This window comes from Hypanus sabinus, chromosome 11 (genome assembly GCF_030144855.1).
Source record: "Hypanus sabinus isolate sHypSab1 chromosome 11, sHypSab1.hap1, whole genome shotgun sequence".
Taxonomy (NCBI): domain Eukaryota; kingdom Metazoa; phylum Chordata; class Chondrichthyes; order Myliobatiformes; family Dasyatidae; genus Hypanus; species Hypanus sabinus.
The window spans coordinates 48889706-48916678 of NC_082716.1; the positions used below are offsets into that span (position 1 = coordinate 48889706).

Consider the following 26973-nt stretch of genomic DNA (forward strand, 5'->3'; position numbering starts at 1 on the left):
AGCTTCATCAGATTTATCTCAGCTGAACCATTAAAAAGAACAGAAAGAAAGAATGACTGTAAGTAAAAATACAGGTGAATGTACAGAAATCTTCAATCTGCAGGTTGCCATGAACTGCTTAACAGCAGCAACCAAACAACTTGTGCCCAGAAGAAAAGGAAAGAAAAAAATAAAGGAATGTAGTTCCTATTGGAACTCCAATGGCATTGTCCGCAGGATCTGTCTTTTCGGAATATTCTCCTCTTATATTTGAAGATACCATGCACAAAGGAGAAAAATATATTTCATAATGTTCTGTGCATCTCTACCAAAACTAAATTTGACTGGCAGCACTTAGCATAAATATGCTGATGCAATTTTCTGAAACCATTATATTTATATTTACAAAGAGGAACAATACTGGATCGTGTTTCATTGTTGGTAACAATTCTTATGCAACTGCTGTCCATCTATCCCCTGCTGTTTCATACGCCTTTGACCTCCATGTCTGCACACTGGAGGGTAGAAGTAGTGATGTACTGGAGATCAAATGCTGGTCCAGATGGTGAACTCAGTTGTATTGGCCAAGGAATGATACACTTTGCACCTGGCCCCTCAGCATTAAGCTAGCCATTACTAACATACTTAGCCTTGCCCCATTCAACCTAGATGGAAAAAGCAAGAAAGGGAAGTGGTTTGTTTTACTGATTTTTATTTAATATTCATAAGATTTATTTTTAAACACAGGAACATTTTTTAAAAGTCTTTTAGATTTGTTTCAATCGTATTTATCATTCATACAGAAATGCCTAAGCTATCAGACCATTAGGGCACCACAGGACAGAGAAGTAATGCCTTGAGATCCATCACCTGGGGCCTAGTCACTACTGACAGGATGACCCTGACCCCAGGGACAAAATTTTGAAGTTGATGAGATCCTTGGAGTCTTTGAGTCATGTGTGTTTGAACATGAAACATTGCCTGGATCAAGAATGCTCCAACCTACAGAGATTGCAAAAGGATCTTGTAGTATTCAACATCAAAAGAATAAGGTTACAAGCTGATCATATTTTATTAATTCTGATTCCATAGTTGAAATAGAAGTAAAAGTAAACTGCCACTTCTTCACAAAACTTAGGAAGCATTTCTTTCCTCTCATATCTTCCCTCAATAACCAAAATTCATCAATCATTTTCTCATTTATTAAAAAAAATCCTTTCCATGCAGCGTTCTCTTAGTTTGAGAGGAAACAGTTGACAAATCCTACTAATGCTACACTTTCTTTTCAAGAAAATAGCAAGGGGAGGTAACCTATTCCAGTGAAAATTCAAAAATACACTTTCCCCCCAAAAAAGTAATTGAAAAGAATTAAGCTAAAGTCAATAATTGAATTTTAGAATTTAAATTTATTACATGTATGAACTGAAATAATGCTGTTGATCATACCAGTCACTGTGGGGCTGCAAACTCCCAGACTATATTTTTTTAAAGCATTGAAGCAGAGGTTGAACTTTGAGCACACTAAAGTGAACACTTCAGAGCTGGGGAGTGGAATGTCTTTCTATATTGTTAGTTTAGTATCAGTATGCAGTAGTATCAACAGATGAATTTCCATGAATTAGTTTCAATCAGGGACCTCAACCCCAATGTCAAGAATTTCACACACAGCCTATTTTTCTGATCTTCCAAAAAGATACTGTCTCTTTAATGTGAAATGAGTTGTAGCTTTATATATTTGTTATGGTCTGAGCGAGTCAAGACTATCCAAACTTACTACACATGGGGTGTGGTGGAGAGAGAGAGAGGAAAATCATTAACATCTGTATAAATCAAACAAGATCTCAGTTTTATTCCATCAAGCAGTTCAATCTGTGGCTTTGAGAAAAATTCAAATGGCTCACCCATTCTGCCCACTATTTTCTCACATCCCCTTTTTCAAAATTAGTCATTCTACTTTTATAAAATATGACTATTAAAACTGCAAAATTTCAAGGATTAGATTTGTCAAAAGGTTGAGAGCATTTGTGGTTTTGTACTGAAGCTAGATTGGCATTTCTCAGACGATATAACAAATCCAACAATTTTTTTGAAGGTTATCATAACACTATTTAATAAAATAGTGGATTTAGTACCATAAATTTATTGCAATGATTTATTGTGTTTGTAACTACAGACAGCCTTTTGGAAATTTACTAGAGAGAGAATGGGTCCTATCAATCCAATAGAATAATCTCCTGCAATAAATAATGGCTCCAGTAATCCAAATACGCACTAAAAGCTCTCACTGAATTAAATCAGTTCTTGGGTATTGTCATTGTACATTCATTGCCTTCATCACTTTTGCTAGAGTTTAATTCTTAACCCATCCACTCTCAGCTCAATTGCCAACAAGTGATTGCACTGTAGTAAAGGTAAAGATAAAGCCCAGCATTCAGGCACAACAGATTACTAGGTGTTGAGTAATCAAGGAAGGTGCCAATGGTAATAGATGGGCAAATGGTGCTAGATAAGGAGAAGAATGAAAGGGGAAGAGAGACAGACAAAGTAGTGTATTATCAAAGCAGGAGACATCATGGGGTGAAGAACAATGTGTTGGAGGAGAATAGGAGGTCTACAAAAGGGGAGCCATGGTCTTGTTCTTTGAGGGGAAAGGTAAATGAGAAAGAAGAGGTTGATAAGGAGGAGATTCAGAAGATACTGCACGGTAGAGGAGAATGGAAACAGTAGATAGAGAAAGATGGATTATATTAGCCAATGTCAATTCCCCTTCGGTGAGAAGAGAAACAAGCAGCAACAGACTAGGGACTAACTCTAGTCTTAGGGAGAGTAGTAGTGGTGATAGTGGAGGGAAAGGGGGTATTGGTTTATCACAATCTTCATTCATTGGAAGCAAGGTAAGAGGTGTGAGGATTCTGTGCAGTGTTTAATAACACTTTGTGCCTGTATTTTGTTAGCTCTACATTGAATTTGGGATACTCCCCTTAACCTAGGGCCCATTGTTATGCAAATCTAAGCAACATAGTACATTCAGCAGTTGTTGCTGGTGCTGAGTCAACTTTCTCATTGACTTGGCTATAAACTTCCTTCCTAAAAGAGAATTTAGACTCAATTGAAAACTTAAAGATACCAAGAGCAATGCTGTCATAATGGACCATCAAAAGGGCTATAATAAGACTCAGGAATTGAAGAAAAAGATGTAACTAAAAAATATTCCTGTTCATATTTTGTTGAACTTAAATAATGAAAAGCAAATTTGAAATATGTTATGACTTTTTCATTTTTGTGCTTCCCACAAATTTTAGTGTGGTTGCAAAATCCTATCTCCAATAATTTAAAGCTGAAGAACTTTTGCAGGAAAAAAGAAAGTAAGTAACTGCTATAACAATCAGGGTTTTAAATTGTTGCATCAACAGGTTGGCCCCTGCAGTTATCAAGCAGTCAATTGCAAATGCTATTAAATTGGAATTTTAATTTTCTTTAATATATAGTAATTAAGTATTGCTAACTCATCTAAACAAAATTATGCTGCAACTTTTTTTTTTAAATACAGGAAACAATCAATTCTCCCTTTACTGAACCACAAGAGAATTGTCTTCAAGAGCCACACAATCTGACCAAGTAAAACAGCAAGTTCAACGGGTTCAGAGAAGACAATTCTGTTGAATAAGCAGCTTCACAAACTATTTTTCAAGGTTAATAAATGTATCAAGGGTACTATAAGAAATATTAATGCTTCACTTCAAAATTTATGAAACTAGAACTATTAAAATATTATAAAAATACACTGAAAAATCTTTGCATTTTTTCCTGAATACTTAATAGGGGCCCCCTGAGTTACTGTCCAAAGCAAGCTGCACTGCCAAACCTTACAATCAGAAAGCTCCTAAATGAGGTACCTACCATAAGCCATCCAATATTCTACATACTAATGTTTACATCTATATTACATATTTCAGGCAACACCAAAATATAAACATCTGATTCTAATAATTTACATCTGCATACATCAATGAAAGTCAATGACAAACAAGAGAAAATCTGCAGATCAAAGCAAGAAATCAAAGCAACACACTCAAAATGCTAAACGAACTCAGCAGGCCAGGCAGCATCTATGGAAAAGAGTACAGTCAACATTTCGGGCCGAGACCCTTCATCAAGACTCTGATGCTCAATTAAAGTCAATAAGCAGCATAGAAAACATTTAAAAATCCAATATGCCTCAAGCAGAAAGAATAAACAATTTAAAAGCAGTTTCCTCACATGATTTCTCATTATATACGCTAACAGAAGTGCATGCATCTGTATATGCATAAATTACATTTAAATATACAACATAGTATATGCACACACTAAGATTGATTGATAAAAATCTCTTAATATGTATAGCGATGCACTTGTGGTAAAGGAAACTTATACTATTCTGTCAGTTTAGGTCAAAGTCATGACTGCAGACTGGAGTCCCGTTGTGTTTCCAGCTGGGGGAGGAGAGAAGGGAAGGGGTGAGGCAATGGTAACCTCTAATTAACCCCATGGTCTGTGGGACAAACAATCCTACCATAAACCACTTTACTCAGCCTTTTCAGCCACAACATGTTGAAAGATTCATTCTTCATAATGACAAGTGCCACTGGTGTCTTTAACGCATTGGAACTTAAACACATGCACTTTAACAGCTGCAAAACTATCAATACCACACTAAGATTAATATTAATACAACACTGTGTTGGGCCCCTCCTAACAGGCAAGAAGATATTAAGGAATAAACAACATGATTTCAAGCATTGTCAATTTAAACAACACAACAGAACAAAATGGATCACATGATGTCCATTTTTAGGTGAAAAGCAATCCAGTTCTAACTGCATTGGGAAGGCACTGGGTAACAGGTTTTCTTTCCAGGTGAAGTTGTGTCAATCAAAAAAATTGGACCAATGCTTCTGTGCTCACTTCATAGCACTGTGTCTGATGTTCTTTTGGTGTCATTATTTGTGTTACACATATTTCTTCCGATTCTCAAATAAACTATACAGAAAGCCCCACAGAACAACCATTGTGGTACAGTCTTAGTGCAGTGAGGATCTCCTCATGTGCTTTGTTGCTATTTAAAGTGACATACTTTGGCATCCAGTGACCAGAACTGGAAACTGGAAAACTCATCAAGCACCTTCTAAGCCTACAGAGTGCTACAACAATGAGTCCTTCCGCATTTAGCTGCTGAGAACCTCATAAGGGATGCATTAGTATTGACACCACTGGCAGCATGCTTTACTCGGAAACTGTAGGGTGGGTGGACCACCTTAAGGTATGAAGCAAAACTATGCCATTAGCAAAGAAACTACACCCGGACAAGATTTAGAGAGCTCACATACCTGCTCCTCCCTAATGAATAATATATTTTCAGGCCCAGATTTTCCAAGGCTGCATTTATCAAGGTACCTAATATGCTTGGGGAAGCCATTTGCCCATCTTCTCATGCCTGATCTGCTCTCTTTGTGGAGATCAGTGATCTTCTATCTCATTAACACAGAATTTTTCCAAGTTGGCTGTAGCCTCTCACAATTGGCTCCTCACTACCCACAAGGGTAATAATCCAAACCTTCTACAATCTTCTTCCTTGAAATTCTTGAAATAACTGATCATTCACATTTGTATTATGGAATGGTTGTAAAGCTTTACTTAAATACTGGTACCAGCAGTGCCATAACATTGTAATGTGTCCGCAGATCTGCACTGGCAGTACATCTTTTTAAGCTACATTTCCATTGGCTATTACGGAAAACTCTTGCTCTCCAACTTACAGTATGAAACTTGAGCACAAGTACAGCTTCATGGTAGCTATTCAAATTGCTTTAGAGGAGTCAATACATATATTCTACATGTGCCAGTGTCACCGACTGAGAATACTCTTTGAATCAATGGCAAATGAGGGCTTCTACATTCATTAAAAACAAGAGTTCCTTCTCCCTTATTGTGCCCATCTTTTCATATCCCATTGAATAATCTGGACTTCCATGGAAATTCATCTATCTGGAACAATGCTAAAGGGCAGCAGGTGTGATCACTATTAAGCACCAAAGTCTCATTAATGGCTGTATTGAAAATCATCTGTATCACAGAGATTTGTATGAATTGAGACTTCTGAACATATCAGGTAAAAGTTGCTTGATTGCCCCAGTCAGCAAAATATCACGGGAGATTGTGTACTTTTTCATACCTGTCAAAGTCAGCATTAATTATGGTAAATTTAGGGGGAAACATTAGCACAGCCTCCCCATAAAACTGACCATCCCCCAGAACAATCAGCAAGCATGTTGAGATCCCATAAAAATCAGCTGTTGGATATGGCTCTTCAAACTGACTTTTATTTGGCATAAATGGACAATCCTTAAATGTTAATACTTAATACTTAAAATTTACTAAACTACAAAGTAGTGAACTAGTGCACAAAATGAACTCATAAATAAGACCTAGGAGCAGAATTAGGCTATTTGGACCATCGAATCTGCTCCGTCATTCAACCATGGCTGATTTATTATCCCTCTCAAACCTATTCTCCCGCCTTTTCCCTGTAACTTTTAATGTCCATATAAATCAAGAACCTACCAACCTCTGCCTTGAATATACCCAATGACCTGGTCTGCACAGAAGTCTGTGGCAATGAATTCCAGAGATTTACCACCTCTAACTAAATAAATTTTCCCTCATCTCTGTTCTAAATGGACATCCTTCAATTCTGAGGCTGTGCACTCTGGTCCTGGACACCTCGCATAGGAAACATCCTCTCCACATCTACTCTATCCAGACCTTTTAATATTCGATAGATTTCAATGAGATACCCCCTCATTCTTCTAAACTTCATGAGTACAGGCCCAGAGCCATTAAATGCTCCTCATATGATACCATTCTCGTGAATCTCCTCTGGACTTTCTCCAATGCCAGCACATCTTTTAACAGAGAACATAGAACAATACAGCACAGTACAGGCACATTGGCCCACAATGTTCTGCCGACCCTTAAACCCTGCCTCCCATATAACCCCCCACCTTAAATTCCTCCATATACCATATTTTCTTAGACACGAAGCCCAAAACTGCTCACAATACTCAAGTGTGGTCTGACCAATGCCTTATAAAGACCCAGCATTACATCCTTGCTTTTGTATTCTACTCCTCTCGAAATGAATGTTAACATTGCATTTGCCTTCCTTACCACTAACTCAACCTGTAGGTTAACCTTTGGGAGTCCTACATGAGCACTCCCAAGACCCTTTGCACCTCTGACTCTTGAATTTTCTCCCGATTTACAAAATAGTCCATGCCTTTATTTTTTCTGCTAAAGAGCATGACCATGCACTTACCTACGCTATATGCCAAGCCACTTCTTGTCCATTCTGCCATTGTCTAAGTCCTTCTGATGACACCCTGCTACCCACAACATCATAACTGCCAAATTTTAATTGTGTCACAACATCATTTCCTTTATTCCATATACGTGTGTATTCAAATATAACACCCTCAGTCCTGTATTCATCACTCTTTTTAATTTTGGCCCCCTCTGTTACACTTTAACTCACCCCACTGACTACAATTTTGCCCTATCATCTGCCTGGCCTTCCTCACTGTCTTACTACACACTGCATCTAGTTGTCTACCAACTGAAAATCCTCAGCACTATCACTCCAGTTCTCATACCCCTCCATATTAGTTCAATCATTGTATATAGTTGTTAAATAAAAAAAGATTAATCATGTCTGATTAGCACAGTAGCATAATCAGACATAATCAACAGGCGTGGACTAACAATCCAGAAATCAGAGTTCCACGGCAGCTGTGCAATTTAAATTTAGTTAATAATCAGGTATTTGGGAAGAACAACACCAACTAGAGTTAGTACCGATGACCATGATTTATAAAAAACCCCACTGAAGTCACTTTGTATTTGACATTTTCATTTGAGAAAAAAAGATTCTGACTGCAGGTGGATTGGGAAAATCAGGCTGGTGCTGGATCCCAGGAGTTGGAATTTAGTGAACACCTGCAACATAGCCTTTTAGAGCAGATAGTGGTTGAGCCCAGTCGTAGAAAGGCAATTCAGGATTGGGTATTGTGCAATGAACCAGACTTGATTAAGGATCTTAAGGTAAAGGAAACATTAGGAGGCAGTGATCATAATATGATAGAATTCACCCTGCAGTTTGAAAAGGAGAAATTAAAGTCAGATGTATCAGTATTACAGAGGCAAGAGCGAGGATCTAGCCAGAATTGATTGGAAGGGGACACTAGCAGGGATGATGGCAGAGCAACAATGGCAGGAGTTTCTGGGAGCAATTCGAAAGTTACAGGATAGATTTGTTCCAAAGATGAAGAGGTGTTCTAAATGGAAGACGATGCAACTGTGGCTGAGAAAGGAAGTCAAAGACAACATAACTGCAACAGAAAGACATATAATCTAGCAAAACTTAGTGGGAAGTTAAAGGATTGGGAAGCTTTACAAAACCAACAGAAGACAACTAAAAAGCCATAAGGAGGGAGATGATGAAAAATGAAGCATGCTAGCAAATAATATAAAAGAGGATAACAAAGATCTTTTTCAGATATATAAAGAGTGAAAGAGAGGCAAGAGTGGATACTCAACTGCTAGAAAATTATGCTGGAGAGGTAAATGGCAGACAGACTTAATAAATACTTTGCATAAGTCTTTACTGTGAAAGACACAAGCAGTAAGCCAGAAATTGTAGAGAGTCAGGGGGAAGAAATTAGTGTAGTTGGTATTATTAAGGAGAAGATACTTGGGAAGCTGAAAGGTCTGAAGGTAGATTACTCACTTGGACCAGATGGACTACATCCCAGGGTTCTGAAGGAGGTAGATGAAGAGATTGTGGAGGCATTATAAATAATCTTTCAAAATTCTTTCTACTTCTGATCCTGATCTTTCTATGAAGACTGGTGTGTGTTCCCTTATCTTACAGTTTCTGAAGCCCGCAATTGGTTCTTTGGTCTTACTGATGTAGAGTACAAGGTTGTTGCTGTGACACCACACAACTAGCTGATCTATCTCACTCCAGTACGCCTCCATGTCACCACGTGAAATTCTGCCAACAATAGTTGTATCATCAGCAAATTTATAGATGACATTCGAGCTGTGCCTAGCCACACAATCATAGGTGTAGAGAGTACAGCGGTGGGCTAAGCACGTATCCCTGAGGTACACCAGTGTTGATTGTTAGCGAGGTGGAGATATTACTTCTGATCCACACAGACTGTGGACTTCTGGTTAGGAAGTCAAGGATTGAGTTGCAAAGGCCCAGGTTCTGGAGCTTTTTGATCAGAACGTAGAAATGATTGTGTTAATACTGAGCTGTAGTCAATAAACAGCATCCTGACATAGGAAGTTGTATTGCCTAATTGATCCAAGTCCACATGAAGAGCCAAAGAAATTGCATCCGCCATGGACCTACTGTGGCGATAGGCAATTCGCAGTGGATCCAGGTCTTTGCTAGGACAGGATTAAACTCCACCTTACATTTCTCCACAATACTTCCAACTGATTTATATTCTGCTGTATCCTTTAACAAACTTCTTCGCTATACACAACTCTACTAATTACCAAGCAGTCCATTTACATTTTTGTCCAAATAGTTCACATGTTAGAATCAAGGGTGCCCTACAGAAAACCACTAATCACAGACACCCTGTCAGAAAATTACTCCTTCACCACTACCCTGACTTCTACAGGTAAGCCAACTTCAAATCCAATCTACATAGACAAGAACCTATGTGTCTTCATCTTCTGCCTCAGCTGATCATGAGAGACTTTGTCAAATATCTTCAATATTCATTAGCCTACCACTATCAACAACTTTCATCGCCTCCTTAAAAAAACTTACTCAAAAGTGTAAGGTATGACCTGCCTTACACAAAGTCATGCTGGCTATCCCATGTAAGCCTGTGCTTTCCCAAATCATAAAAGGACACTCTCTAATAGAGTCTCTATGACTGATGCAAGACTCACCATCCAATAATCTTCTGGATAATCTCTTTTGTTTTAGTAAACAACAGAATATTACTGGTTTCTCTACAGTCCTTTAAGACCTTGCCTATGGGTATAGAGGACACCACATTTTGAACACTGAATGTAGTACTCAAGGATGGAGAATTGCAAGTGAATCGCCAGCATAGACTGTTGGGTCCCTTAATGGTGGGAATTGAAGATATGAGATGATAGGTGTTGCTTCTCTTGTAGTTTCAGACGAAAGTGAAATAGGTGCAGGAGTGATGGTGAGGATGAGAGAGTAGAGCACTAAGTCACAAAGCAACCAATCCCTTCAAACAGCTGAAGACAGAGGGAAGCAGTAGATTTATCTGGTGGTTCAATCTTGATGGAACTTGCGGAAGTTGTGAGAGACTGGTGGATGAAAGGTGATGACCAAGAGAGCTCTGTTTATTGGCAGGTCATGCATCTATTTTGAGTGTTACTCTGTGTTATGCTTTGTAACTCTAAAAACTAATCGAAAGAAAAACACAGGAGCCACGGATACTTGTGTAGTTACAGTAGGTTCTCTTTTAGTAAGGCACTCACATTTGACATGGGGGCCTAAAACCATTCATGTACTTCTTACATAAAACCCATAATAAGTTATGTAAACCAAACATGCTTAATCAAACAATAGATTTACAATATTACTTAAATATAACTTGAAACATTAAGTATACTACACTCCTTCCTGGTTTGCAATAAACTCTAACTCAACATAGAATGCATCTTAACTCAAATATATAATGTAGTGCTCTCTAGCCTATATGTATGTGGAGGATTCTTTACTCTTGTGGGATAACATCTTTGCTGACAAATGGAGTCACTCTGCTTGGCAGGTGACACTTGTGGCTATGAAACCATCTCATGTTCTGCAGCCTCCTCTGTGGTAGTTGTAGCAGTTGACTCTGGGACTGCAGAAAGTGGGTCTGACAGCTCTGGACACCTTTCTTCTCTAAGAATTGACTCTGCTCTTCTCAACTGATCGATGTGTTGTCTCCAAATGACATCAGACACATTCTCCACTGTGTAGGAAGGTGGCCCAGTTCTGTCCTTAATCTTTGAAAGTACACATTTTTGGTCACCTCTTCAGTCCCTTACAAGAACTGCTTGCCCAGGAGTGAAACATCAAATCTTCTTGTTTGAGGAGTCCTCAATCTGTCTCAGCTGTTTGTCCTGCATACTCCTTCTAAAACTGGGTTTGAGGAGATCCAAACACGAGCATAAGCGACAACCCAGGCACAGCATAGTTTGAGTTGTTGGATGTGGAGTGTGCTGTTGTGCAATACACAACGAAATTGGAGAGCTTCTGATACAGTGTCAGTGTAGTTTGTTCTGCTGACATTGCTGGAAGTGCTTTCTTTAGACACTGAATAAACCTTTCTGCTAAGCCGTTTTTAGCAGGGTGGTAATAGTGCAGATGTGATATGTCTTATTCTATTCATCTTCAGGAATGACTGAAACTATTCCACAACAAACTGTGGTCCACTGTCACTGACTAAGTGTTCTGGAACATCAGTCTTTAAGAGGCTACTCAACACATCAACAGTGTGCGAACCTGTAGTGGAGGCCATTGGGAGCACTTCTAGCCACTTCGCGGCTACATCCACTACCAAGAAATCTGTGTCTGACAAGATCCACATGAATCCTAAACCAGGGCAATTTTCTGGACTGGCTTGATGATGACCTTAAAATTACCACAGATCCTGACAGACCCAACCTTCTTGGCTATTGGAACTACTGGCATTTCCCATGGGCTTCTTTCAACCTTGGAAAGAATTCTTTCAACTTCTATCCAGTCTAGCTCACTAACTACTTTATCACGGATGGTATAAGGAACTGGATAGACTTCATAAATGAAAATGCCACACTCAAGTTTAACACAATTTACCCTTGATATGTTTGAGTTTTCAAATGCCATCCTTGAACACTGCTGTGGCATCATTCAATACCCTTCTTAATTTGCTTTCTGTTGACTCTATTGCAGGAGATGTGGTGTATAAATGGTGGATGAATCTCCAATCAATTTGTAGTTGTCTCAGCCAATCATGGCCCCACAATGCTGGTCCTCTATTTTTTTTACCAAATACAAGCCCAATGTGGCTTGTGGGTTCTTGTATTTCACTGTTGTGAATGTCATTCACCCAGAAGTAATAATTTCTCCAGTATTAGTTCTTAGTTGGATATCTGCAGGTTTCAGTTCAGTATCCTTGAAATATTGTTCAAACTCATTTTGTGGAATGACTGAAACAGCCGAGCCAGTGTCCAATTCTATTTTAATTAATTTGCTGTTCTCTTCTGGTTTAAGCCACACTTCTTGCTTCTTGTTAGTTTTCACATTTTAAATCCCAAGGCCAATCAGTCCTGTGTCAATTGGATCATTATCAGGTTTTTTTTAATCAACAGAATGCAGATTAGTGCTTTGTTTGAAAATGCAACTTGACTTTTTTTTAAATCTTTTTTTCTCTTTCCTGTGCAGTCCATTTATTTTTCACTGCCTGACATGTTCTTTGTATGTCTCCCACTTCGTTGCATTTTCTGCAAGTTTCGTCTTTACACCTGAATTGATCTGGTATACATGAGCCTCTCTGCAATGATAACACTATTTGTTTGGTCAGACAAGTTTCTGTTTAGATGTTGCAATTTTGTTCTCACTTTCATTCTTAACTGCAAGTCAATGTTGTCTCTGCCCGCTGCTTCCACTGACATAGTAATTTCAACTGCTCTTTTAAATGTGTGTTGTGCTTCAGTTAGGGACCAGTCTTGAATGTTTTCTTGTAAGATTTCACAAACTAAATGTTCTCAGTACATCATTAAGCTCATCACTGAACTGACAATGCTTGGACAATTTCTTCAATTCAAAGGTTCAAAAAGGTTCAAGGGTTCAGCCACATAAACTGAAATGGACTCCACTTGCTTTTGATTTAGCTTTTGAAACCTAAAGCGTTTTACAATTGACAATCATATAGGTTCAAAATGTTCCTGTATTACATTCATGATACCAGCAAAGCTCATTTTGGCTGGTTTGGTTGGAACGGTTAAACTTCTAAGTAAATTGTATGCTTTTCCACCTAATGTACTCAGCAACACATTCATTAGATTTTCATTGGCTCAATTTATTCAGTTATCAACCAGTTATCCGTTGTGCAATCAAATGCATCTATCTTTCTGATGTAGCCAGCCATTTCTGATTTTTTTTATTATTACCCAGTACTCGCTGTTTATGAACTCCTGGTCATACCTGTTGCTTGTTAATTTTAGTTTTTTTTTGCCTTTTTGTTCTAAATTTGACCGTCTCTCTTCCCTTCCAAAGAAACACTTCCTATGCTTTTTATTTAAAACTTGTATAACCTTCTCGCCTTCTGAAGAGAATGTACTGTGTTGTGCTGTTCTTCAATGGGTAGGTAGTTGTCTCAGGATCATTTTGAAACTTTCTCATCTCCACTGTTATGTTTTGTAACTCCAAAAACTAATCAAAAGAGAAACACAGGAGCCAGGGATACTCGTGTACTTAGTTTCTCTTTCATTGAGGCATTCACATATGATGTGGTGGCATAGTGACATATGGCATTCAGATACAACCTATAATGAGTTATGTAAACAAACATAGAATGCTTAATGAAACAATATATTTACAATATTACTGAAATATTGAATACATTTCACTCTGGATTTCCAGCATCTGCAGAATCTCTTGTTTTTAAGAACTCTGTTTATCTCCTTCCAAGTGGAAAGAAGGTGAGAGCAATGTTATAAGATGTGGATGAAATGTAATCAAGTGTTTTGTAAACTATGGTAAAAACAAAAAAAAGGAACACATTTCAAGGACACATTTGACTGGAGGACCTTTACAATCTGCTCACATGGCAACTTTGCATGACCTGATCATATTTATTCCCTGCAACTATTTCCATTCTTCCCAGTTCTGATGGAAGATTTTTGACCTGAAACATTAACTGTTTCTCAGTCCTCAGTGCTTAATGTTTCCAGCAAATTTCTGCTTTTTATTTTGGCTTTCTGACATCTGCATTTTTAAAATATTGATTTTTGTAAATAAAACTGGATAAATGACCAAGCACTGCCCAGTCATCCTTGCAAAGTATTTCTCACAACTCCTGGGAACCTACTTCTAAGTGAGAAAAGTTGTCCCATAGACATGTCAAGCAACAGCCTAACATACAGAACCATACCTTACTGACAACGTACAAAGAAATCCTCCTACACAATTGATGAGACTACTTCATATCAACTCCCAAACCTGCAACATCTCTCACCAGGAAGGAAAGAGGTATGGGAATCTCACAATTTCAGGATCCCATTCAAGTCACACCCCAACCTGACTTAGAAGTTTATCCCTGGTTCTTCATCATTGAATCTAAATATTGGAACTCTCCCAAAAACTCCATGTTGAAGGACTGGAGCAGTTCAAGGTGGCAACTCACTACCAATTTCTCAAGGGCAGTTGGAGGCAAAATATAAATGCCGGCTTCTGAATTCTGAATTCTGAAAACATATACATGACAATAAATTAGAACTATAGTTTAGTGCCAAAATTATATTAAATAAACTACACCAGTAATGCAGGGCATTCCCTTCCTTCATTGGAAGGGAAAAATAATCATTCATAATATGATTACGTAAATTTGTTGAAATTTGTAATTCATCTTCCCTCTGGAAAAAGAAAGTACAATTTTTGTTCATTTCATGTCCAAAGGAGAAGTAATATTATATTAAAATGCTTTTCTCTATAAACTTAAATGATTACCTTGTTAGACTTTTGCTTCAGCATTGATTAATTTTGTGTGTAAGCCAGTAATATTGGTAGAAATGCCTAATGCCAATATCAAAACAAAATTAGTCTATTCATGGAAAGATCTTAAAATGTCAAAATGGAGCATTTAAACATTATTGCTCAGCTTGTGAAGAATTCAGTATCAGTTTTGAAGTTCCCAAATGAAGAGTAAGCTAATGCAATTATCATCTACTGCTCTTATGTCTCTTACACAAGTTACACTCTGGTGTTTATTAAATATACCAGTAGCATCTAGTGGTGAAATACCAATATTAATCCGGAAACCCATACATTCAACTGATGGAACATCACTGCACTGGGCACTGGAAGCATGTGGCTAAGCCTAAAGCTATTCCAAACCACTTGACACTGTGTTTGTGGGATGAGTTCCATTACTTTATGGCCAGTAAGCAGGGTGTCCCCGACCCTGTAGGATGTAATTGCTTCCAGAACATCTCCACAGTTTTACAGCCAAACCCACAATTCATTAATTCCTTCAAGAAAACAAAGTAAGCTCCTTTCATGGAAGGGTGAGGGTTAAGTATTTTTTAAAAAGAAAGAAGCAGCATAAATCTCTTGACACATTTATAGTTGTTAACATTTTTGAGCAAAAAGATTTACAATTTGTTTATTTGTTGTCAGAGGACAAGAGGTACAGATCTACTAAAATTTCTCTGCTACTTTTCACATCTTCAGTGCGAAACTTTGAAGACAGTGAAAGAAAACACTTGGTTTAACTAAACTTTCAACTGTTCTCAGTTAAACAATAGAGAACACTTGAGCTTATACATATTGCTGACAAAGCAACATAACTGCAGTAAAGGATCTGTGGGAAATGTCAAATTTATAGCCCTTTGGGTGATTGGTAGAATATTTTTTTAAGGCAAGCCTATTGTAGAAACTAGGCCTGGAAAACGTTCTTGGCTAAATCCCAGCTAAGCAGAAGGAAGCCGCGTCCCACACTTCCCCTGGGATCTAATGAAATATATAGCTTGTGGGGCTCCATTCAATTTAGTTATGTGGAATATTCCTGCATTTGAAAGACAGTACTTTCTGGCACAAACATGCTGCCTGCTGTTAGTGTGCTCTGTCTATTGAGTTATAAGGAAAGCTTTTCTAATTGCCTCTTACCAGATAGTTCTGGATCGTCTGGTAAAAGCAGTCCAGACACAAGTTTCTAAGCAATCCTTGCATGTTGGGGCTGTTTGAAAACTGGCTTCCTGCTATTGTCAGAGCCCTGGGCAAAAACAGAAACTTGAAACATTGTAGTTTCAGGAAAAGAAACAACTTCCAAATTGAAAGCACCACCTATTCAGTAACTGTACTCCAGCAATGCCCAAAATCATCTCAATCTTGCTAGCCGCTGGCAAAATGTCTCAATTAAAAATAATGTGGCTCATGAATGTACGAGCTTAATTTAACGTAATTGAACTCCCTTTTGGAGTACACATATTCAGTTTTAAAGTGGGAACTGGCTAAGAACTGTTTGTATAGAAACAGGGAAACAAATGGAAAATGTGAGTAGACACAGGGTAAATGTTAAAGGGCCAGGGAAACTGTGATCATCCTGGGTGCTGGTCAAAAGTAAATGATCTTACAGTAGTTCAGAAAATTGAGGATGGAGTTTTGAAACAATTATTGGAAGGAAAAGGACAGAGGGTGAGGAAGCAGGGCATTCTTCTTTTTATAAGGTAGAGAATTAATGCAGGGTTTTACAGGTTTCTTTTCCCCAAAATCAATGACAGGCTGTCAACCTCACAGGCAAAGTCAGTGTCCTTTCTGCTTAGTTCATTTGAGAAGTTGCACTAAGCCTCCTTGAAGCTTGAGCCCTTAAAGTGGCAATATGAAGGAAGCTCCCGGAATTTTACACTCCACTGACAATGAAAGAGCAGAGTTGTCTATACAAGTCAGGATGATATGTAATTTGCAGGGGAACCTATTGGTGCTAGTGTTCCCATGTGCCAGCTCCACTTGTTCAATTATGGTGGCAGAGTTTACATGAAGGGGAGCTGCTGCTGCTTAGGCAAGTAATTGCAGAGCATTTGGCAGAGAGTAGATATTGCAACACAGAGAAAATGAATATTAAGGGTGATGGATGGAGCGCCTGTCAAACTGTCTCCTGTTGGTATTGAGCTTCTTGAGTGTTATTGGATCTGCAGTCATCTGGGCAGATGAAGTATTCCATCACCCTCCTAAATGTTGACTTCCAAAAATGAATGAAAGGTGATCTTATTGAAAGCTAAAATTATTAATGGACCTGACAGGATCTATGTTGAGAATTTTTTTTCCAATGATGGACAAATCTTGAATGAGGGTACACAGCTACAAGATTATGCTATGGTTATTAAGAACTGAAGTGTGCTGGAATTTTTTCCTCCAGGTGCAGTGAATCTCTTGGAATTCTCTATTCCAGAGAGTTGTGAAGGTCAGATCATCTGGGGCGCCTAAAGGCCGAGTAGATTTTTATTAAAAGACTGAGGAATTAAGGATACTGGCATAGAAGAGAGAGCCTGAAGCAAATCAGCCATGATCATATTGAAAGATGAGCAGGCCTGAGGAACCAAGCTCCTCTTTTCTGATGTTCTTATGATGAGCCATTACTTAAGCGACTCATAGATACTCAGGCTCTGACCATTTTTGAAGCCAGTGCTGGGTACATGCACAGCATAAATGCTATTTGCGTCTGGTCAGTCCATGCCTGAATATTGTTTGGGCCATTCCCGACTTTATTTTATGAAGATGGTTGCTTCTGCACTGCGTCGATTTTGCATTCCATCAAAGCCTGCATGGAGTCATAGAGCATTATAGTCTGAAAACTGGCCTTTTGACACACCATGCTCACGCTGGCCATCAATGGTTCTACACTATCCCATTTTCCACTTAGTGTTTAAACCTCCTATGCCAAGTCATCTTTAGTGCTCTTTTTACAACTTCCTAAATGTTTTACGAGTACCTGCTTCCATCACACACCCTCTCCTTTGGCAATGCATTCCAGATTTCAAACATGCTTGCTTTCAGAAGAACGTCCTCCTCAAGTCACTTCTAAACCTTCCATATTTACACGGTCCCCTGGTTATAGATACAATTTTGAGGAGAAAATTGTTTTCACATCTACCCATCTATGCCCCCAACAATTTTGTATATTACAATCAGGCCACTCGCAGTTTTCATGCTCCAAGGTAAATAAACTCAGCCTACTCCGTATTTACTCAAAACTGATTCACTCCATCCCAGGCAACATCCTAGTTCTTCTTCTCCAGTGCAATTATATTCTATTGAAAGATCTAGATAGCGGGAGAGTCGAGGACCACGGGGCACAATCTCTGAATTCGAAAGTTGAGTGTGTAGAACAGAGATGAGGGGGAATTTCTTTAGCCAGCAGGTGGTGAATCTGTGGACTTGGTTGCCACAGACGGCTGTGGAGGGCAAGTCATCGCATATTTAAAGCAGAAGTTGATAGGTATTGAATTATTAAGGGCAGCACAGGTTATGGGGAGAAGGGAGGAGAGTGGGGTTGCAAGGGAAAATAAATCAGCAATGGTCAAATGGCAGAGCAGACATTTTGGGCCAAGTGGTCAAATGTCACTCCAATGTATATTTTATGGTATTATTGTCCAGCAGCTAGATCTGTACATGGTACTCTATGGGTTAGCCAATGTTCAATGTAGTTTTACCATACACTCCTTGTACTTATGTTCAATACCCTGGTTAATAAAAGAAAGCATCTTGTATGCCAGATCTACTGATCTATTTGTACTGCTGCCGTTAGGACGTATCCACCAGGGGCCCACTCTTCCTCAGTAACTCCCAGGGTCGCAGCATCTTAAACATACATGCATCAAACAAAAGAATATTAGTCTTGGAGAATCAGAGCCGGAGGATATAATGAGTGGAATGCTTTCAGGTTACAGTTACAGAATCACAGGTTGGTGACAGCACGGAACAAACCTATTTGTCCTGTCATACACACTAGCTCTATTTCATAGCAATCTACATATTTCCAGCCAACCTTCTGCAAATTCTTTCATTTCAGATAATTATCCATCTCCCTTCTAAATGCTAGAACTGAATTCATCTCCACAGCTACTCCTGGCAATGTAACTCTTCCTCATATCAATTTTGTCTTTCACCTTCATTCTATCTCTCCTTCTTTCATTCCATCCTGTCTGTACAAGCAGCTGCTGTGATATGAGGAGTTACATTTCATATCATGATTTATCTGTCATGCTATGTCACAAGATGGAAAATAATAAATTTTGTGTTTATTTCCATTTTACACATAAAAATTGTACAAGTGAATTTTTAATCCATATCTCAGATGTTTTGGATGTAACCTGACAATTCTTTATTATCTGAACTTCCAAACCTTTAGAAATTTAAATAATTCTATAAAATACCGTCATAGGCTCCTTTATCCCAAGCAAAACTATCTTAGCTTCTCCCGTTTACCCAAATAACTAAAATCTCTACTCCCATAAATCATTTTGGTAAATCTCTTTGCACCCCTTCCATTTTTCCTAAAGTGAATCACAGAGAACAGGGTACTGTAGCAATAGCCAAGCCAGTGTTTCACTAAGATTCCTTGCTCTTATATTCTGTACTTCTTTTCATACCTTCCAAGATTTCATATATTTTAACTACTTTCTCCACCTATCCTGCCACATTCAAAGTAAATGTATTATCAAAGTACATATATGTTACCATCTACAACCCTGAGGTTCATTTTCATGTGGTCTTACTCAATAAATCCATAAGGGAATATTAACTCTAAAAGAATCAATGAAAGACCAAACAACTTGGGTGTTCACCCAGTGTGCAAGACAGCAAACAGTGTAAATACAAAAAGAAAGAAATAATAACACACACTACATACATATACTCCCAGATCTGTCTGTTCTTATACCACTTTTAGAAATGTGTTCTCTCAATCATCTCCTCACATTCTTCATGCCAAAATGTACATTTCACGTCTTACTATTAAGTTTCAGCTGACACTCTGAACTCTTTCCAGACTATTTTTTTCTGAAGTCAATCACTACCCCCCTCACAGTTCATTATGCCTCCATTCTATGTCACCACCATTAATAAATCTTTTTTTAAAAAAGTAGAGGCTGGAGAACTATACTAAATGGAGTATCTGGGTATTAGCCCTTGAGAGATATATGAAGTGTATTTTTCTATTTATTCACCAGGAAAAAAAATGGTCGAATAAAGGTTAAAAATACAGAAGTCATATATCTAAGAGGTGAACCCTGTGAAGACAGACAACAGTTTTGAACCTTTGACTTACTGTGCAAATTGAAAAGACTTCATTTGCTGAGAAAAAAATCTTTATTGTATTACAATTGCAATAAAAATTTCCAGCTCAGGCTTTAGAATCCAGGGCTATTTTTTGATTATTTTCACAGATTAGTGAAGGGAAAGTATCATTAAACAAAGGGGAATTTGTAATGGACACATGATGAAGCTATAAAATTTGTGCAAGTATCAAAGTAGAGCTTTTTCTTAGTCTTTAGTAGCATTTAAAACTCCTTGGTGGAAATTCACTGAATCATCATTGGGATATATTTTGTTACCATCTAATGTGTCCCACTTCCGGGTAAATGCAACAGGACAATGAACAATACAAGAAAAAATAAGCAACTCCAAAATTAATCAAAGATGGTAGCATTGACCCTTATACCAGGCCAAACCACAATTCATTTTTGTTTTCAATCGTTCTAAAGCAATTTCTGATTTGATAAACACTATAACAATTACTGTGGGCTGATTGTGGAAGGATTTCATTTGAGAGCAATAGCACCTACCATGAAATAAGCATTCAGCTGGCTAAAGCAAAACCACACTGTTGTGGGAAGGAAAGCCCACAAAGAATGAAAATAGAAAAGGTCCAAGTCCTTGGCAGAGTGACATTATGAAAAAAGTGAGCAGTGACTCATTCTGGCAGTCTACCTCAAACCCTTCATAGCTTCTGGCAAAGAGCCTCAAAGGAATCCCATGGTTATTGCCAAGCCATGAAACATCATAAGTATTATCTGCAAAAGCATCTAGAGCCTTTTTTAAAACCTTTTTGTTGACATTTCTTTATTTGCCAAAGAAATATTGTTAAAGAGATATTCCCTCATGAATGGGAATTGTATCTGTAATATTATATGCAGTAATTCAGGACATTTTTTATATTTATGTTACAATTTAAAGGATGATTTGTTTGCTTTATGACAGTCTTTATTGCAACACTTCCTGAATCATCACAATTAACCTAAAGCCAAGGCTTTTCAATTAGTGGAATTTTTATAGCAAATTTAAAACTTTCATTGCAGTGGTTAACACTGCATAAGAAACTTCTTAGTCTAGGTACTTATGCTGTGGTAAGTAAATTGGATGTAATGTTCTTTTTAGTAAGAATCTTTGACACATCTGCTATCCTTAATGTTGTTATTTTAGGATGGATGTTCAGTTTTTGATGTAACATACACAAGGATTGTATATTAAAATTATCATATCCTATCTTGCAGCTGAATGAATTTCATCTGGAAAGCAAGTCAAGGCAAACTATGAACATTTGTGCACACAAAGTATTTTAAAAATATATTAAAAGGATATGCAACATTTCTGTCAATGTGGATATCTCCAAGAAAACAAACAGGTATAGATTCCGAAGCACAAGTTGAAGCCTCTCCCTTTCCACAACATTTTAAAGTTGATTACTTTAAAGCATTATGGAGCCTCACTGCATCTATACTATGAAGAAGTTACAGAATACACTAAAGCCAGCATTGCATTGAGGCCAAGATGGTCTTGAAATAAAAATAGTACAGATTGAAATACAGGTGTCCCCCACTTTATGAATGTTCGCTTTACACTACTTCACTTTTACAAAAGGCCTACATTAGTAACCTGTTTTTGCATAACAAAAAGGATTTTTGCTTTTACAAAAATTTTTCCCATATAAATTAATGGTTCTTCACCTTACGTCATTTCGGCTTAAGAAAGGTTTCATAGGAACGCTCTACCTTTGTAGAATTGGGGGAACACCTGTATGTCACTGTCGTCCATTTCCTGATGGTAAGATTAAAATAGCTAAGATAACCATTAAGATGCAATCCCTTTCTAGAAGCAGGGAGACAATGAGAGCTCACAGGGGAACTATTCTCCTCCTCCAGTTTCCCTTCACCATGTTTCTCAGCTGACATAACTGATGGGTCACTTATTCACTATCCTGGCTTCACATTTTAGAAGAGATCATAGTCTCAAACTTGAATTGAGTGCGACCATTACTGTAAGCCACCATTTTAAACTTCTTGTGTAGAACTGGAAAAGCAATTAATGCCTCGTGGAAGAGTAAAAGGATAGAAGTGAAGTTAACATATCACAATGGTTTAAACTTGCCAATAACAATGGGCAATAACACTTTTTACATCTGCTTGACTTTCTTTTTCATTTTGAAATCTGTTTTGTAATTTTTTTCTACCACTTATTTAAATGTTTCTATAAGGTAATGACAAGTAGTTTTTAAAAAGCCAGCCATGAAATAACGTGCACTGTACAATACATTGCATAACCTGCTCCAAAATACTTCAGCACACTTTGTACATGATAATAACCAGATATTTCCTTTCACTGATGCTGATTAGGGGTTAACACTGGACAAAATACTAGGAAGAACTTGACTGTTTTGTTTTATGTGGTGCCATAGAAATCTTATATCTATGCATTCTGTACTTTGTCTTTAAAAAAAACTGCAGGCAATGTCGAGCATGAGAGCATTTAAGGAGGGAAGTTATGTATCCTTCCTTCTCTGGTCCACTGCAGTGGGCCACATGCTGTAGGGTCAAAACAGTAGAAGCCAGCCTGCCAAGTCATTCAATCCTGAAATAATTAGCAGCACATACAGCAGAACCTGAGGGTGACAGGGTAATGAAAGAGCCAAGAAAAACAAAGTGGACAATTAATTTTATGCAGTCAAGTTAAAAAGAAATCAGGCCAGGAAGTGGCATTGCTTGCACTCTTTCTTTGGAGCCCTTCGAACTCCAAAATAGTATTCACAACAGACTCATACATGTGGGATATTTCATGCTAGATGTCATATAAGAGTAGATATTAATTTATGCACAGCATATGTCTGCCAGAAGTATGCAGAGCAGGAAGATCATGATATCAATCAGTGTGCAATGCAGTTCTGACACCAGTATTGCCATTCTGTTGCCTGATGCTCCAGCTATTGGCCTCTGTCAGAAACAAAACGGAAAATGCCAAATATTCCCAAAAGGCCAAGCAGCATCTGTAGAGAGAAAAAAAGCTAGTTAACACTTCAGACTGATGACCTTTCAGCATAACCAGGCAAAGCTTGAAACTCCACATGTTTTAAGTTGCAAAGATTGGGGCACGATGGAAAGATTAAAGTGGATGTCTATTGTTGGCTGTTGCTGCCTGAAAGAAGACAATGAAGACAAGTGAAATTAGACTGATCTATCTAGAGCAGATGCAGGTAAACGGAGATGAATGTGAACATTTAGGAAGATGGTAGGTTACAAAACACTGCAGTTGCTAGAAATCTGAAATAAAAGAGCATCTCAGAAAGATCCAATGGATTTGGGAAAATCTGCAAGGAGAACCAAAAATTGAGTTGAGATTACAAGTTGGTGACAAACATCAAACGAGTTAGTTCTGATACAATATGACAAGGCTGGCAATTGTAAACTGGTAAATTCAATATTGAGTTCTGAAGGATTCGGTACGACTAGACTGAAAATGAAATGTTGCTCTTTTTGCTTACGTTGAACTTTACGTTATGAGTGGAAGAGAACAAAGACAGAGTGGTCAAAATGGGAATGGAATGGTGAAGTTAAATGCTAGGCAAACTGAAACCTAAGCCTCATTCTTGCAGACTAAACTATAAAGAAATCAGCAAAGAGTATTTGCTTTCTCTTTTATGGGAGAAGACCACATTATGAGCATTGAACATATCACACTAAACTGGAAGAAGTACAAGTGAAGGCCTGGTTCACCTGGTCAAGTATCTGGTGAGCAAGAATTGGGTAGCTGTAGTTGTCCCAACAGTTTAGTGTGAAGATACCATGAGCTGGGAAAAAGTCATGGAAGAAAAAGGCCCTTTATAATTTTCTATCCCTTATCCACATTGAGCTCTATCATTGGCCTCTTTCACTGTTCCAATGAAGCCAAAAAAGAGCATGAAGAAAAATATCGCACCTCCTGAGTAGGCAAATATTTCAGATCGCCAGCCTTTCAAGTTTGAATCAAAATAGACCAGTTTCCAATTAATTATCATATCAACCTACAAGATTAACTCAGCTTTCCTCTCTTCATTGATGCTGAGAGTCTGCTGGGTATTTTGCAACTGTTTTGTTAGTTTTAGATTTCAAACAATCTTTCTCCTCCTTTGTTTTCTCTCTTTCTGCATCCTATATTTACATCAGTATTGTGTAAAGGCATCAACAATTACTAACAGGTTGTTTCTTGATGTTGCTTGAATTTTATGAGGGTTTTCACACTCTGGATATGCTTTTAAGCTACAAGCCTTTTGGAACAAAATGCATGAGAAATCCTTGCTTGAAAGAGATTTGGTTTCAGTAAAATTATCTTTGAAATTTACAGTCACAATGGAACCCTCAGAGCAAGGCAACTACCACAATGGTAGCGACCTAAAATAACCTATGGGCTTCTCCAGCAGCTCATCGTTCTATGCATCAAATCAAGTGTAAAAGACATTCAGTCCATCAGGAAAGTAAGTCTTATGTTCCTTAACACACAGGATGAATTTGTAGTCCATTATAATGAGAATGCCCTACTAGGTGTGCCTCATGCATATCTTGCCATTTTGTTACATTCTAAAATGTCCTCTAAGATTGGTACCAGAATTATTTACATCATCTTCATCATCACAGTCCTCCTTGCTATTCCTTTATTTTCTGGACAAGCTGAACTTTTTGGTTCGAAAGGAACAAGTTACACTGGTGAAGTACGATGCAGGGAGGTTTTGGCTTGCCCTGTCTGCTGGATATGAACCAGACAAGTCTATGGGGAAAGGTGGTAGTAGAATGGGAAGGTGAGGATTAGGAAGCCACCACCTCCTTCAATTGATTTAGCTCCACAGCAGGCCATAGAAGTGTTGCATGCATTGCTCCATCTACTCCCCACCAATTAGCTCTTGCTTGCTCTCCAAGAGACAGGAATGTATCACAGTATGTGCTATCTCTGCTATGCCTGCTTGAATAGCCAACAGTATGTGAAAACTGTGAGATGTGGCTATATGTGGGTATGTGTTCCTGTTCTAAATGTCTGAGTGTGCAGCAGAGAGTATCAATGTTAGATATGTATCGTGATAAATGGAATGAGGTGCATTTAGCAAGACTGGATGTGTAACTGCAGTGAAACTGGTAGAATACAGACGTATTTTAAAAATATTCATCAACTTTGACTTCTCACATGAGGCTATTGCACATTGTGCAGTGCCATACCTGAGCACCATCAGGCCATTGATATTACAGCTCTGAATCCAGGTGTCTTTTGAATGAATCTGGAGCATGTCCTGGTCCTGCAAATAAGCACTTCTTTACTTCCTATTGCTCTATCAAGGCTCCAAAGTAGTATCAAAAATCTGTGAGTCCCTCATTTTCTCACACTATGCAATTCTTCAGTATTTCCTATATTAGATTCAGTTATAACATTCAGTGTAACATGTATCTCTTTCAACCACAAGACATGTCCTATCTACGAGATACACACCAGTTTTTAGCAATAGCATGCAAGCTTTCACTGGTGTGTGCTACTCATGGTGTTGTCAGTGCTGATTCCACAGCTAATCAATAGCATACTTAGCATTGGCTAGACAATGTAATGATTCTAATAGGTAACCTGCACAAAATTGCCATGCAGCCTGATTTGCAAACAAGATATGTAGCTTAGCCGTATACCATCATCTCACATTTATTTTTAGACACTGAGTTAGCATACCTATGCCACAGCATATCTTCAAACCCTGTGCTGTTTGCTTTAAAATATAAAAATGAATGAAATGACTGTGCAATCCTACTCCATACGGTTTCCACTGAGTACCTTATTTAAGATTCACTCCATTTTAAATATATTAGTTGGTTTTCCAGGAAAATAACTGAAAGTTTATAAATACAAAAAAAAGCTGAAGACAACTGCAACAGTAGAGAAATGGAAGAGAAGTTCTTTGTAAAACAAATATAGGGAAAAAATTAAAGTAAGTTGAGTTTATATTTCAATAAATCAATTACCACCATTATCCATTGCCTTAGCCCATCACTCAGAAAAAATAACACATGTTAATTCATACAAATTAAGTAGGAATATCTTTATCGGCAGCTTCAATGTTCCTACAAACAACATGAAGTTGATTGCGTATTTTGACAATAAAAGTAGGTCAAGGCACCAGAAAAAGTTGTTTGCCTCTTCAAAGCAGTGACGATAAATCTTTAAAGATTGGCAAAACCAAGTGGGTAGTCAACAGTGATGCTGTGACTGAAGTTTGGTGTATCACACCATGACAGCAAATCTTCAATATTGCACTGACTGGGAAGTAAAAGATTTGAATTTGATCCAAAGTGAGCAAGAGCCTCATTAGTAATAAATGGTCGAGCTGTTCATTTCTTTAGTGCTATTATAGGCAGCTGGCCCAGTTGCAGGAATATCCCAGGAAGCTGGAGGAGAGGCTGAGGTCCAGGGAGGGAAGTGGTGGCTGCTGATAATTTGGAATATTGTAGAATTTATACTGCTGACCTACCAGACAATATTTCCTTCTGGTACTTAAATTTGCTTTAAAAATTGTGCCAACTGTTGGTGGTTGACCAGTGAATATTTTGGATCTAGGATAGAGTTCACCTGGCATTTGCCCATTCTCTTAGCGGGGATTAGTGAGGTGGGTGAGAGCACTAACTATGTATTCGATCAGAGGCAGCCATGAATAATACTTCAATAAAAACTGGCAGATCCAATGCAGTGAATCATAAATACAGGAGGTTCTGCAGATGTTGGAAATCTTGAGCAACACACACAAAACATTGCAGGAACTCAGCAAGTCAGGCAGCATTTATTGAGGAGAATAAACAGTCAATGTCTCAGGTCGTTGAGGCTCCTCTACATAAATGAGATTGGACACAGATTAAGGGATTGCTTTATTGAGA

The 26973-nt window shown here is 38.1% G+C and overlaps 1 protein-coding gene across 11 annotated transcripts in view; it reads right to left on the bottom strand.

The window, feature by feature from the left end:
* LOC132401933 (nuclear factor 1 A-type) overlaps nucleotides 1–26973 on the bottom strand; it is a 544334-nt gene that overhangs the window by 300767 nt on the left and 216594 nt on the right. The window lies entirely within an intron of this gene.